This window comes from Protopterus annectens, chromosome 7.part0 (assembly GCF_019279795.1).
Source record: "Protopterus annectens isolate FY-2018-M chromosome 7.part0, PAN1.0, whole genome shotgun sequence".
Lineage (NCBI taxonomy): Eukaryota > Metazoa > Chordata > Ceratodontiformes > Protopteridae > Protopterus > Protopterus annectens.
The window spans coordinates 937,996,200-938,012,708 of NC_056739.1; positions in this window are offsets into that span (position 1 = coordinate 937,996,200).

A 16,509-nucleotide genomic window follows, 5' to 3' on the forward strand; every position below is an offset into this window, starting at 1 on the left:
GTGTTATTAAAGAGACTAGGGGTTACAGACTGGGGTTGTATTCATTGAGAGAGCCACACATAAGGGTAGGGTAAGGGGCCAATGCCACTTCTCCGCCTCTCTCAGTAGGTCCTTTCAGTCACAGGTACTTGTCTTCTTTTGTTCCGTTGTGTCTTGGAAATATTTTTGACAGTGATACAGCCTGTAAATAGCATTTATGTAAAGCAAAAGTTTCAGATAGAAACCTATAATTCAGTTTAGGCTAAATTTGCCGAAATGACAATTACTATAGGGCAGAGTTGGCTGTCAAAAAAAAAAAAAAAAAAAAAAAAACTTCCTCAACTTCTTCTTTCAGCCTTTCCAAAACTTCCTCAACTAAAGGACAAATATCTCACACCTGTCGGACTTCAGATTTGCTAGATGATATTTTTAGTTCTTAAATATACAGCTCACTGGATGAAAAGACAAATGTTCCGACCTGCTGAAATTAAATTTTAGAGCATGCCTTATAACAGTTCAGGACTTTGGAGGGTGGTGCTGTTGAATGGTGTGGTGCGACAAGCTTCTGGGTCAATAAAAACACATTATTCATTATTGTCTGCTGCTTGGTTTGATTGGTGTTCTGATTTGTTTTGGGACGTGGGGACAGTTTGGTTTTCTGATTTGTGTGCCTTGGTTTCATTCAGTTTAGTGATCAGGGCATGCACCCTGGTGAATCTCTTGATTTCTGGAAGTGTTGTTTTCACAGGGTGCTGTGGCTGTTGCTATGCTCCTTTTCACAGGCTTTAAGCAAGGCACAGTACCAGGCATCACCACATATGCGCGGTGCCTTTTCAGATGCCGTTCAGTGATCACGGATGGTTATAATTCACAATTTTCAGCTATTACTACGTGAGTATGAGTAACACTCCCATTTTAGGTACAAACAAATTGTTGTGTTTCATCCGAGATGACTGTCGGGTATTTCAGAGAACAGGTGGGCCATGGGAAAAGAGTTGTGGGATAGTCCTAACAGGTGGATGGTCTATTTATATATATATATCTATATATATATCTATATATATATATATATATATATATATATATATATATATATATATATATATATATATAAACATATATATATATATATATATATATATATATATATATATATATATATATATTTATACATATATATATATATATATATATATATATATATATATATATTTATACATATATATATATATATATATATATATATATATATATATATATATATATATATAAAAGTCTATTTATTTGCAAGGGATGGCCATTCTATGCATCCAGCGGTCCGAGGGTGGAAGAGGTTATGGTGTGGGGGTTAAACTCATTTGGTTTAGATGGTATTTAGGGCAGATGGTCACTGAATTTTGAGGTTATGATGCAGGTTGCTTGTGGAGATTATGCATGCTCTTTTGTTGGTGGTTAGCATGTGGCTCGTTGTAGTCTACAGCATTGTTGATAGCTCAATCCGTGAGGTGCATAGTCTGTGGTACTTTCTGTTATTCCTTATAGCGGTTTTGTTGGTGCTTAAGTAAGTGCCAGAACAGGGAGCTTTCACTAAGGGTGTTCTCATGTTACTGCTGGTAAGGAGTTGTTGGTGTGAGTTTTTTTTTTTTTTTTATGCAAGATATGCTTAGCCTTAGAGGGGAACTGAATAGTAAGTCTGTCTTCAGGAAGCAGAATGGCCAATATATCTATAATTATGCATCGTCACCTTTGCTTCACTGACTGACTGTAAAGGCTGCAGGGTGTGACCTTTTGTTTATTGAGGAGGTTTCTGCAGTGTTGGGGTTTGTGTCCGGACTGCACTTTGGTGGCTTTTATAAGGTTTTCTTTTCCATCAGTTAACTTGTTGCTTTATGGTTCCCCGTGAGTTTTCACAGGCTGTTGAGGCATTGTTGTTTCTGCTCATGCATCTCTGCCTGTAGACCATGCAGGCTTTGTGTTAATGGCCGGTTAAGCATTGCAGGCAGACAGTTCTGGTTACTTTGAAAGTACAATAATGCCATATGGATTCTGTTACAAATTATACAGTTTACTCGTGTAGAACAACCAATTAAAAAAAAAAGTAGTGTACAAAAACATTTAACCTTAATTGCATAATTGAATAATGTTCACAATTACTACATATAGGTGAATGGTGTGTGTTTTACTGGCTGCCGAAGCGCTAGAGAGTTTTAATAATCCCCTTGTTTTCTGGTCTGGTTATATTGGTCCTGGCTATTTTTGGGGGGTAACTTTATGCAGTTTAGCCTGGGGAGTACAGTTTTACTTTCTGTAATTCTTTCCTAAACTTTAGGCTATGCAGAAACTACTGTCTTGTTATTAATACTCATGAGGTTCTTGAAAACAACGATACTGACAATGATGTTTCATAGGTTCATAGGTTCATACTAGGCTATCTGCCCTAGGGCATTTATAAGCCTAGCCAGAATGTGTTTGGCTTTCGCCACCCATTTTAAATTTAATTTGCTATGCCCTGTTTCGAGGTTAGTATACTGTGCCTCAGTCTAACAGTGACACAGAAGTGATACCCAGGGTAAACCTATGATCTCCCATCCACTCATCAAGATTCCTCTTGAAGAGAGTCAATGAGGGACTCTGCCTAACCTGGACTGGGATTTTATTCCAGAGTGAAGGGAGCCTCTGAGTTATGAATCTGTCCCTCCAGCATGTCCTATTTATTTCAGTGCTGAGGTTCAAGTCTCTCGCACGCGTAGCTCGATGGGATTTGGATTTTCTGAGGTGAAGCATGTCCATTAATTCTGGGTTGGACATGGCTTTATATGTCAGGCACAGATCGCCTCTGAACAGGTGGTATGCCACTGAGTAGAGCTGGAGTTTCTTTAACCGGGCAGCATATGGCATCTGTTTGAGCCCCTTGATCCTCTTGGTGAAGTACTTTTGGGGTCTTTCCAGTTGCTTCAGGTGTCTGGTAAGGTACATCCCAAAAGAGGCATTGTACTCAATTATGGGCCTGATGAGGGATGAGTAAAGAGGCACGATGACCTCCCCTGATCTAGATGTGAATCCCTTCATGATTAGGTGGGCTATATAAAATGTTTTTCTAACCACTTTGGCCACGTGGTTGTCAAATGAGAGATTGCTATCAACTTGGGTCCCCAGGTCCCTAATTACTTCTTCTGTACTTAATGGATTACCACCTGTGTGGTAATTTGTGGGCACTTTGTTTTTGCCAAAGAGGATGACTATACACTTTTTGACATTTAGCTTGAAGCCATGGCTTTGGCACCAGTTGTCTGTTTCTATGAGGCCCTTTTGGAGGATGCTTGTGTTGGCTGGAGAGTCGATTATGGCGCCCAGTTTGCAGTCATCTGCGAACTTGGTCAGCCACAGTCCTTCCGTGTTGGCCTGTACCTCCGAGAAATATATACCAAACAAGAGAGGTCCCAGGACTGAGCCTTGTGGGACACCACTTGTAACTGGTTTGGAGTCTGACATGGCTCCAGCAATTCTAACCATGTGGGTTCTGTTCTTGAGCCAGTTTGCAATCCATCTAGTGACATAGGGGTTTATATTTAAGCTGGTGAGCTTATCTATAATGCCCAAGTGGGGTATTGTATCGAAGGCTTTTGCGAGGTCCGGGTAGGCTGTGTGGACCACCTTCCCCTCGTCAATGGCCTTGGTGACTGTTTCAAAGAAATCAACCAGGTTTAAGAGGCAGGATCTGCCCTTAACAAAGCCGAACTGGGTAGGATCCGGTGTCTGTAGGTCCCCAATATCTTTATTTATGAGGTCCATGATGATCCTTTCCATAGCTTTGCAGACCAAGCTAGTCAGGCTTATGGGGCGATAGTTTCCAGGATCCGTTGAGGCACCACCTTTATGGAGAGGAACCACTGTTACTGTACGCCACTCTTTGGGCACATATCCTGTAGTAAGGCTGAGATTGAACAGTAGTTTTATGTTTGGGTTTAGATCATCTTGGAGTTCATGTAGGACGCAGCCCGGGACACCATCTGGTCCCATTGATGTTGTGTTTTTTGCTTTGGAGAGGGCTGCTCTTACCTGAGCATCTGAGATGTCAGGGGGGCAGCACTCTGCTGGGATAGATATTTGCCCTTTTGGTGGCTGGGGGGGGGGGGGGGTTTGCGCTGAACCTGTCAGCTAGGATGTTGGCAATGTCTGTGGGTTCAGTGTATTTTTTGTCATTTTGGACTAATTCTGAGCATATCTGGGAATTACCACCCAGGTTCCTAACATAACTAAAGAAAGCCTTGTGATTATCCTTAGTGTCCAGTGCAATTTTTCTCTCGAAGCTGGCCTTAGATAATTTTATGAGCGCCCGTAGTTTTTTGCTAATACTGATCAGTGATGCCTTCCCTTTTTGGGATTTTGCTCTATCATTTAGTAGCTTCCTCCTTCTATTGTATAGTTTGTTTATGGCTGGGGTCCACCAGACAGGACGTCTGCCTTTGGAGGATTTGGTCTTGGTTTTATTTGGGATCGCATGATCCATGCATTCCTGAAGGTGTTCATAAAATGTGTTTATAAAGGATTCTGCAGTCTGGGCCATATTTTCCACAGGCCCGGGGGCTTTGAAGGATTCCACCTTGGTTTTGAGGAGTGTGAAATTTGCTTTAGAGAAGTTTTTCACTGTGGTTTTCTGGGCAGGGGGTGGGGTCGGGATGTGAATATCCAGTGAGATTAGTTTATGGTCTGATCTTACCAGTGAGGGATACACTTCTGGTCTGGAGCATAGAGTCCCCATGTTGGTGATGATCAGGTCCAGTATGTTTTCCCCTCTTGTGGGAGTGGTAACAAGTTGTTCCATAGCATTTGACTTTATAAATTCTAGGAACCTTTGGGCTAGGGTGTTGGAGCTAGAGTAATGCTCCCAGTCTATGTTTGGGTAGTTGAAGTCACCCAATATAATGGTGTTTGGAGAGACCTTCATATTTTCCAGTGTTCTCAGGAAGGCCGAGTGGGGTTCCTGGGTTTGGGAGGGTGGTCTGTAGCAGGCTATAAACTGGAAGGCAGTTTTAACCACTGTTAGTTGCACATGGATAGTCTCTGATGTTTCGTGCTTTGCCACCAACCTGGAGATGTGGGTATCTTTGATGAATATCGATACTCCCCCTCCTTTTGTGGTTCAGTCCAAGTTTTGGGGCCGAAAAGCATGGTATGAGGTATAACCTGGTAGTGCTGGGGTGCTCTCGGGAGCCCTGAACCAGGTTTCTGTTACTGCACAGATATTGATGTTCTCCATGCTAAGGAGAGTTTCGAGTGTGTGCATCTTGAGATTTAGACTTCTGGCGTTGAGTAGCATTAGTCTTAGTTTCTTATCCCTTGTGATACCTATGGAGGTGGGTTTGTCTTTTGAGCCTTGCCTAAAAAAGGCACTATGGGGGTAGCAAGAGCCTTTGCCAATATCCGAAAGCCCAGGGGTGACAGGTGCAAGCCGCCCCTAGCGAAGCATCGTGGCATGTCGAGCATATCATCCCAAGCTGACAGGCATTGGATCCCCTTTGAATGACACCAGTACTTAAGCCAGTTGTTGAAATTGATCATCTTGTCTTCATATTGTGGCATCATTCTTGGTGAGGGTAAGATGCTACTCAAGGTCAGGGTCATACCGGCCTGGGCTACATGCTCAGAGAGCTCCTTTATGTCTTTTTTCATGTAGTCCAGGGAAGTACGTCTCAGGTCATTCACACCAGCATGGACAATGACTGAGTCAAATTTGTACTTGCCTTGGAGTGACCTGAGTGCTTGCGGTATTAATGATGTAAGTTTTAATTTCAAGAAACTGAAGGCTTCAAAGCAGTTTTAAAATACTTTGATGGAATTTCATGCATGGTTGCCATTTTCAGGACATTTGTGTTTACTAAGCATAAGATCGAAGTGAATGGGCTACATGTGGAAGACAAAATGGCGCCCTGATGTGGAGCTTTGTTTAGGCAGCAGCTCGTCGCATAGTGTTTGTGTGCGATGGGGAGGGCTATATTTTTGCTGAAACTGTTTAGTGCCTTTACAGCCTTGTAGAAATTTGTCAGGTATAGTTATTTTACATGGCCTCCTAGTTGCCATTTTTATTATCCTTCTGTATTGTGCATCTGGTTTTATTATAAGGTAAGGAAAGTGCACATTGCGGTAATTACTTTTTCTGCAGTTTCTGATTTTTAGGCTATAATAGCATGACTGGTTTTCTAGGTTGTAGGAGTGGTATGGGATCATGCCCATGGTTTTAGTTCTTTGTGTCACTTCAGCTGGTGGTTTTGGCTTCTCAGTTCATGGTTTCTCGGGCCGTGTGCTTTGCCTTACCATTGTCAGGAGCATTTGGGAAAGGAAGGAAGTACAGTATTCACATAAGCTCAGTAGCAGCATGCCTTTTCAAGCATAATGTTTTCAAGGTGGTGGGATTCCAGCAGGTGGGAAGCCACAGCATGTTATGTTACTATTTCAGGTGGTGTCAATGAGAGCGAGTAAGGCCTTCTCTGGCAGTTGTTCTGTGCTTAAAGTTCTTCACTATTTTGGGTCATTGTTCTGTATTCTATTTATTTATTTGACTTTTGTTGGCCGAGATAGCCCGCACAATTATTTCATTATTACAAAGCAGGGAGTTGCAACTGAGCCTGAATAGGACCATTTAAACTGTGGAAAAGCTATCTAATGTTAATGCCTAATAGAAGTACATGACTTAGTCTTCTGATGATGATTTATATGTAATTTAATACAAACACCCCCTTTTCCTTCTGCGTTTGAATATATCTAATTCAGTTTCCATTAATGTTTCACTAAATTCATCTTTGTATGGGTTTTCAGATTCCTGGCAGCTGCAAACAATGACTGTTGATTATAAGGGACAGTTGATAAGATTAATTATTTTACAATATGGCATGGCAAACTGAGGCAGTAGGATAGCAGTTGTGAATGTCACTTATTCAGCTCGTGCTCAGGGTTTTCATAATGCAACCAAAGAACATGTAGAGCACTTGTGCGGGGTTCCTAAATGTTCTACAAGATGTTTGTCGCTAAGATGGCAAGATATTGACTGCTCATCAACTTCTGTGTACACTGAACTGTGGGTAATGTTTATAATGGCACTCCCATAATAGTAGGACTTCAAACACAGCTGTGAGAGTTTCCTTACGGAAGTACATATAATGGTATTAGAATTCTGTGAGAGTAAAATTTAGGAAGCGACATGGTTATTTTATGTCTTAAAGGTAGCCTTAGATTGCTGTGACTTAGCTGGACAGTCTAATCATTGTGATTCATCTTTATCTGTTTTAACAGTTAATTATGGCATGATCATCATCTGTTTGGACACATCATAGTCACATGTGGTGTGGGCTGCTTTCCAAAGTTGGTTGGTAGCCGCATTTGGGCATGCATAGTGTAAGGCCATTATCCAAGGTTAGTGGTATGTTAGGGGTGTACCTTGCTAATATACCAGGCATGTTATCTACCACTGCAGAGTGTGGGTTGCATTAGGGATATTAGTAAAACAAGTAGTCAAAGGTGAAGCTTCATAGAGGTAATTTCTTGGGGATGTTGGCATGGGCAGGTGTAGAGGCTGTACAGTTGGTTAACAGGGTGGAGGCATACAGTGGCTGGTGGTTGACTGGCCAAAATAAAGAAGGTCGGGAATATGGATGAGGGTGCTTGCTGTGGATGTCTCAAAGGCCAGAGTGGTGCACACCAAGAATACAAGGGACAAGATACAGATTGAACGATGGTCAGTGGCTTGTGAGAAGCAGAGTTGTGAGGTAATTGAATTGGGAGGCTGGGATGTTAATTTTATTTATGGATATTATGTATTTGGAAGTAAGGTATGCTACTGGAGAGGTTGGGTTGAAGTTTGGTAGATGGTATGTTAACAAGCGTTGGTTTTGTACTCATTAAAGCATTTTGAGGTGGGTGCAGCTGGGTAGTGTAAGGCCAAGGGAAAATTGAGTATGTTGTGGGCAAGTTATAGCAGGGTTTGATATTTCCATAGGGGTAGTTTTGGGTTTTACTGGGGGAAGGAGCGGCACCAATTTCAGGAGTGTAGGTATTTGCTTGGTTAATGGCTCTAAGGTTTTGACGAACTGCCAAGCTTCAGGTAAGTAAGACTCCTTTATACAGAGTGCACTGCATGTTGCTCTTATTTAAGAGGGACATGGGTGATTAATGCCATGTTCAAAAGAGCCATGGGGGGGTTACACCTCAGGTTTGGTAATAAGCTATAATAGCATGACTATGGATGGTTTTCTCTTTGCCTTAATTATGATTAGCAATGTTGTTGGGAACTACGTAGTTGGAAAAAGAGTGATATTTATTTATAGAATAGGCCTTTTAATGCAATCATTTGTTTTATTTTGCATGAGTATCAGTTATATCACAAATCTGTGAGGTGTGAAGGAAATCTTATGGGTAGTTTTGTTAACACATATTAAGTTTCATTGGTGTTTTGTATGTGGTAGTAACTGCATTTTAAGCAGTTGATGTAGGAGATATGCCAGTAGTGATGCATACTGTCATTAAGAAGTTGTGATTATGTGTGAATGAAGTATTTACAGTTTTTTTTCTTTTACAGATCCCTCGGAGGTTGCAAATGGAGATGGGCTGACCAGTCATTACTTGGTATGTGAATGAAGGTGGCTTTGACAGTTATGAGAGGGGGTCGAGGATGATGTCTGTTGATGGAGTGGTGTGAAAAGAGGTCATGGTCTTCCAGCAAGGCAGCCACATATGACATTGTTTGTTATATTTTCTTCCCAATAATTACAATGTAATGGTTTGTTTTGCTTGTTTTGGGTGGGGAGCATCAGCAGTGAATTACATTGTATTATTGGTAGCTGGGTTTTTTTCTTGGATTGGCTCTGGTAGTGTTGCAGCCTTCAGAGGTAGGGGACTAGTAGGTTGCATTGAATAAGTGGATTCAGTGGTGAGCTAGATGGGGTGTCCTTGCATGGAAGTGTGTTTTGATTTACTGTACTTGAAGGACAGAAAGAGTATGGTTTAATTTCTACATGCTGGACGGAGTTGGTATGCCACTAATCTTGTTTTGACCAGGTGTCATAGGGCATTTTCAAGTTTGGTATATTGTTGGCATTCAAGGGTACTGATAGAGCTAAGAGGGGTCAGATTGCTAAAGCTATCATGGGGTGTAGGTGCCTTACTGTTTATAATGGGAAGTTGGTGTTGGCAAGGCGGTTGTTAAATGGCATTTTAAAGTTTTCAGGTTGTTTTTACATGTCACTGGGCAAGCAAAAGGGGTTGCTATGGGAAGGGTGGTATGCAATTCATTTTATTTAGTTTCAATGGTTGGGAGTTTGAGTATTCCTGGTCCAGTGGCAGGTAATGCCCCGGTAATCATTAGGTAATTGCCAGGGACTGGTAATGTCCTGGTAATTACTGTACACCGAATGATGTTTGGCCTTATCCCCTAATGGTGGCTAAATGATGGAAGCTTGGTGGAGAGAGGGGGAACAGCCTGGTCAGGCTGGTGGGCAGAGAAGAGGGGCAGGCTAGCCCTCTTCTGTTCCCCCTCTAGTGTTGGAAGGCGAATTGAATAAGTTGGGAATGGAAAGTGAGCAGTTACGCTGCTTGATAAGTACATAAGCAAGCGGAGGAAGCTGCTTATTTGGTTGGTATAATGCAATAAATGGTAATGGAAGTGAGCGGGTATGCTGCTTCATATGTACATAAGCAAATGGAGGACGCTGCTTATTTGGTTGGAATAATGCAATAAATGGTAATGGAAGTGAGCGGGTATGCTGCTTCATATGTACATAAGCAAGTGGAGGACGCTGCTTATTTGGTTGATGTTATAACATTATAAATGGTAACAGAAGTGAGTGGGTACACTGCTTCATAAGAAAGTGAGTGGAGGTATGGACGCTGCTTACTGATCAGGATGAGCAGGTTTACACTGTCCTGTCCTATGATAATGTTATATGGATATTAGTTCACCTGTATCATGTTTGTTTAAAATTAATGAATATTGGTTAACATTTATGTTTATGAAAATTTAATAAAGGTCGTCAAACATCATTCGGTTGGATGTGTTTCTTGAAGGGGACCAGGACAAATGAGGTTTGGAACAGACCAATTTGTCCAGGGATATCTTCAAGGAGGGGGGGTTAGATAGAGTAGCAGGAATTGGGAGTATAAGGGGAGGACAGGGTTAAATAGAAATGGATGAGGTTTGGGAGGAATTGAGGTAGGGGTAGGGAGGGGCTTAAAGGAGGTTAGGCAAGTGTAACTGGAGTAGGAGTCACATTTTGGCATGAACTTGCTACCCGCCTTCCCTCCCCCTTTATGAGTGGGGATGTGGTTATGTTTAGTTTGGTTAGGGTGGAGAAGAGGGGCAGGCTTGCCCTCTTCTGTTCCCCCTCTAGTGTTGGATGGTCAATTCAATAAGTTGGGAAAGGAAAGTGAGCGGTTACACTGCTTGATAAGTACATAAGCAAGTGAAGGAAGCTTCTTATTTGGTTGGTATAATGCAATAAATGGTAACAGAAGTGAGTGGGTATGCTGCTTCATAAGTAAGTGAGTGGAGGTAGGACATTGCTTACTGTTCAGGATGAGCATGTTTACGCTGTCCTGTCCTATGATAATGTTACATGTATGTTATTTCACCTGTATCATGTTTGGTTGAAATGAATGAATATTGGTTAACATTTATGTTTATGAAAATTTAATAAAGGTCGTCAAATGTCATTCGGTGTGATGTGTTTCTTGAAGGGGAATGGAGCAAAATACATATTCTGTTTAATATTGTAAGTCTGTTAACTTCTTTTTTATTCTGATTCTAGAGGACTGTTATCTTTAGTCTGTATGGAATACCAAAAGGGGGGAAAAAGGTCTTCACATTGGCTGTTGTATATTAGATTGAAAGAATGGGGACAAGAATAGCTAGAGAAATACTAGTATCAATAACCGCCAATATGAAGTGATGTTTATTAGTAGAGGGGTCATACGAGACTTTATTGTATTGTAGGGAAAGAACACACAAGCTTACACACGACTCCAGGAATTATTGGACTGTGAATTTGTATTCAAAAGACTTGATGGTTGTAGCAGATTTGTATACATTGTATTCTATTCATTATTTATTTTATTTTAGTACACAAATGAGAACAGAATATGTATTTCTAGGGAAATTACTGACAGATATGAGAAGTTGTATGTTGTCAATTTCTAATCACAATTCTATAATTATTGCATATTAATTTCAAAAGATTTATGACCTTCATAAGAACACCTAGATATATGACCAAATTGAAAGCCCTCAAAGACTCAATAATCAGAACAGTTGGACAGTTTATAAAATATATGAACAATTTAAAAGGTTGCCAGAATTATATGAAACTTATTTTTTGTAAAAATAATTCATGGCTTAAGAAACTGAATGCAGAGTAGAATGAGTTGAATGATCTGATTATGTTGTCTGAGAATAAATTAAACTTACTGTTAAGGTTAATATTTCCTAGAGCAAAAGTTAACAAGACATGTTGAATCAAAAAGTGGCAATGATTATTGAAAGAGTATAGTTACAATCATATGCAACTAATTCTAAAGGACTACAGAGGTTTTTGGATGCATTCGAAATTATAAACAAAGCCACACAAGTCAAGAATATTATTAATTCAGCTCTGATGACTAAGAAATCATCTGACTTAAAAGGTATACTTTGGACCTTTCAAAAAAGGTTGATTATGTAAATAATACAGAGGAAAAAGGACGTGAACATTGATACAGTTGAAATGTTTTTGAAGCAAATTGTATTCAGAGTATTATCTCAAGAACAAGTCATGGTGCTTATAAGCCAATTTCAGTAAGAGGTCTACAGGAAAATAAGGTATAGGACTGCTTGGACTAATCCCAGAGATATATAAATGACTGCTAGAATATCATTAGAATATCATTATTGTATAAAGAAGACTTTCTATTTGATTATTATGTGAATACATTTCCTTCTCCTTCTTAGAAGTGTGCTATTATATCCCTTATCTTAAAACAAGATAAGAATATTGAGTAATATAGTGCATATAGACCAATTTCATCACTACATATTCATTATAATATACATGCCTGTTTTAACAAGCAGAGCAAAACAATTTACATAATTTAATAGATAGGATTTATGATGGAACAACAATGTAATGCAAAACATAGTTTAGACTTTGTTTTGTTTTTTTTTACAGCAGACATATTTCCATGCAACTTTAAAAACCTGTGGATTTCTGTGCAACATGTTAAGATTCTATCCAAACATTACAATAATTCTAAATTGGATATCAAAATTGTTTCCTTTTTGCTACAGGGAATAAATATTAACAAAGGCGCTCCTTGTTAGCACTCTTCAAGAAAAATCTTGATGATTGGATGGGAAAAAGGAAATTCACCCCGGGGATCACTTCTGTGGCTCTGCTTGACAGGGGCACAGGAAAATAATGTTCTTGAATGGTGAAAGCCAGGGTACCTTTTTGGCTATGCTTATATAAGCCCTAGGGCCAATAGCCTGGTACCTACCTATGAACCTATACAAAGGTACAAACAAGAATGTGATTTGTTTCCATTGTTATTTAACATTGTCATTGAGCCATTTACAAATGTTCATAATTTCAAAAATTGAATCAAAGAAACTGAGATTTTTATCTACATATTAGTTTAAAATCCAATTACTTGGCAGGGATACTTTATTAACAGTTGAGGATGTTAATTATAATTTGAACTCTATACCATAGGTTCATAGGTTCATAAGTAGGTGCTTCCATTTGTAAATGAAACAATATCTAGGTTGTGGCTGAAATACAAAGAATGCCAGATTGTGATAAGAAATAATTTCTTCCTTTACCTGATTACTTCTTTCAAATTATTTCTGATTATGGTTTGGATATATAGGAGTGTCAGCAGTGAATAAATTGATGTTATATTCTTTACATAAATGTATGTATGGCAGCCACTGGAAATGCATGGAAAATATATCATATAATCTAGATGAAAACAATAAGATTGTGAAGTCATCTAGTTTAACAAATTATTTGAGTTGGAATAATTTTTCAAGGAAACGTATTTATAGATAATGTTATAAATCAATTAGAACAGTTGAAATCTGTAATACCTAGAAATATGGGTGACAGAAATTTAACAGAAATGTCATGACTGATTGGAGTCATATTTCTATAGTTGCAATGGCTTTAGAGAATTTTGGTTAAAAAAATGAAGATTCATGAAAGTATTGTGATCCTATAATTATCATCCTAAATGTACACAGAAACAATAATATGCACAGTTATGGAACATTCTATCAAGATTTACGAAAATGATTACTAAGAAATTAAAAATTTATATAATTCCAATTTTAGAAGAATTTATATCATTGACCACTGATTTGTGCCAGTAGGAAATAGAATAAATTTAAAGACAATAGCAAGTTATACATATTGGATATTGGATACATATAACAGGTATTAATAAGTTAGTTTAGATTTTTTTCTTTTTTTATTTCAATTTTAAATGGTTAATAAGATGACCATGTTTAATATGGAGAATTTACATTAAAATATGTCATAAAAGTATAAATAGTTTATTATTTGGTTACAATAATTTGTTATTTCACATTTAAATGTAAATAAAAATACTTTTAAAAAGTATTTAGGTAGATACCATATGAACTGCTTTAAATTCAAACAAACCTATAACTATGGAATATGACTTTCTGCAATAAGCAGTGTGCTATCAAGATGTAAATATTGTTGATGGTGTATAACTATCTCTTTATATCATTATATCATATACCTATCATATAGGCTATTTTAAGATTGGCTTTTCCCCATTTATAACTGATTGTTTTCAGGAAGACCATGTCATTCACTGCTTTGGAGATGTTACTGCATGTATGAAAAGCAATGTGTCTGTAAAATTTCATGAGACATATTCAGGACATTTTCTGCAATGTACGGTAAACTAAGAAATTGGTTCCATCTTGAAAGTCAAAAAGCCATCTATAGCTTGCATTTCAATATGAAATTATAATGTCACTTTCTATACCACATTTCAAAGTATAAATGATTGTTGGGAGGTTGGCATAATGGTTAAGGTATTTACCTTAAAGGCATAAGGTGCAGGGTTTTTATTCCTATATGGGGTAACTGTTTAGGCTTAAAAAAGTTCTAAAGAACAGTTAGCCTTGTACATTTGTTAACCAGGCAAATATAGTGGACATTATGGACCCCTTTTGCAGCAATCAGCTGTGATACAATAACCAATATTATTTTTACATATGTATGCATAATTTAGGGGTCTATATCAGCTTATCAAAAGCTGATAACATTGAACGCAAGTTGATCGACCACAAAAGGTCGATCAACCAAAATAGCAAAGACACAGAACAGCGATTTTTTTTCCAGGGGAAAAAAATCATTGTTCCACAAAAAAAAAAAAAACACAAAATAAAGTGGGGAGCTTCACCCCACACCCCCCCAAATGTGGGGGCTGTGCACCCCCACACCCCCTACTTAAATATACCAACTCAAGATTGCACCACAGTGGAGGAAATGCCAAATTTGTGACAACAGCCCAGTGATTTTATTTCCCTGGGAAAAAAAATCGCTGTTCTGTGTCTTCGCTATTTTTGTTGTTTGACCTTTAGAGGTCGATCAACTGGCATTCGATGTTATCAGCTTTCAATAACCTGATGTAGATCCTAATTTAGAGTAGCTACTTAACCACTATGATTTTTTAAGAGGTAGGAAACAGGGATATTTGGAGATAACTCCTAGGGATGAGAGTATATGCAGATTCTGCCCAGACATTGATCAGAGATTAGAACAAACATTGAGCTACAGAATGCACATCATTGGTGATTATATATTTGAAGGCACACACACGCGTGCGTACACACACACACACACACACACACACACACACACACACACACACACACAAAATGTAGCCACTTCATATGAGTCTAGATTTATGGGGATGGAAGCTAACATACTTTGTTCACAGAAAATGCTACTTTTGTATAAAAAATGTATATCATTTTTACTTCTGATGTAACTTAGTACATACATATGTACATGCATGCATACATACATATTCTAGGCATGTATTGCAAGCCTGACCCTAAGTAGAAATCATTCATCTACTCTAACGATAATCAACGCATTTATCATAACTAAAAACAAGTATAAGGTAAATTGACAGAATAATGCTGTGACATATCTGTTGAAGTTTGAATTTGGTATCTGTGTATAGGACACATGCTCAGAAACAACATTTTAAAGTCTTTAATAAAGTTTTCCTGAACTTTCACATCTAGACAATTAGGCATATGCTACACTTAAGACTGCAGTTGCAACCATAGCTCTCAACCAATCAGGGACAAATGTCAACAGAATCAGGGACAAATCCAGAGAAAATCAGGGAACCTTATAAAATATTAGTACTATTAACTTGAGACATTGACTAAATAAGAGAAGGTGAGTTAATTTACATCTTTTGAAGTTATAGAAGTCTACAACTCTTAATTATTGTCACTACTTTCTAAGTGTAATTCACCACTTTTCCTCCAAATGTCATCAGTTTTAGGAGGGATTAAGAGGGACAGAGTTAAAATTTGAGTCAAGATCAGGGATGTTTCTGAAAATTAAAGACAGTTGATAGGTATGGCTGCAACTGTAAGGGCTTAAACTTAGTTCAATTCTTCATTTTTGTTTACTTGTGTCATTAAAGGGAATTCTGGTAGTGGTGTTTGTCCTGTGGTAGAAATCTTCACTTCTCTTAAAAAATATCAATTTTTTCTACTGCTGTAATGTCAATCCAGTAAATGTATACAACTATAATTACAAGTTAGTAAACAAATAAACACATACAAACAAAAAATAATGTGTGCATCCTGGCTCATTTTGTTTTTATATTAAATTTTCTATCGTCTCAGTTATTAAATAGCTGGGAAAGTTGCAAGAAACAAGTACAGAAATATGACTGTACCATTCGAAATATAAGATGAGTGTTTAGTCACAGCTCATTTCTTGGAAAGTCACTGCTAAATCTAAAAGCACAATTTACTTTGCATTTTTTAAATGATTAAGTCTTGTTGAAAAGATTATCGTCCCACTTAAATTAAAGGCATTAAGTATAAGAAATGATGTTACATGATAAGGAGTTATATTACCAAACCACATTACAGTATTATATACAATACTATATACTGGCAATAAAGCATTATACTTAAAATAAGTGTACTGGATTTAGGTATCCAGTCAGGGAGCTGGCATATCCATGCAGGAATGTAGTTGAAAGAAGATCATGTCAGTTGAAACTGTAGGTTGTGGATTCAGTAGAAGAGAAGCATACATTGCATTTGTTTGCTTCATTCTGGCCTGATACATCAGTGCCAGTTTGAGTGGAATATGAGACCAAGCTGGAACTCCTCATCAGAATAGACAGATAGCTGCAGTGTGATATTGGGAACTCGTGTTCAGAACGGCTGTAGTCCCCCAAATAGGCTTCTCAAATTTTTGTAGTATCTTTTGACCA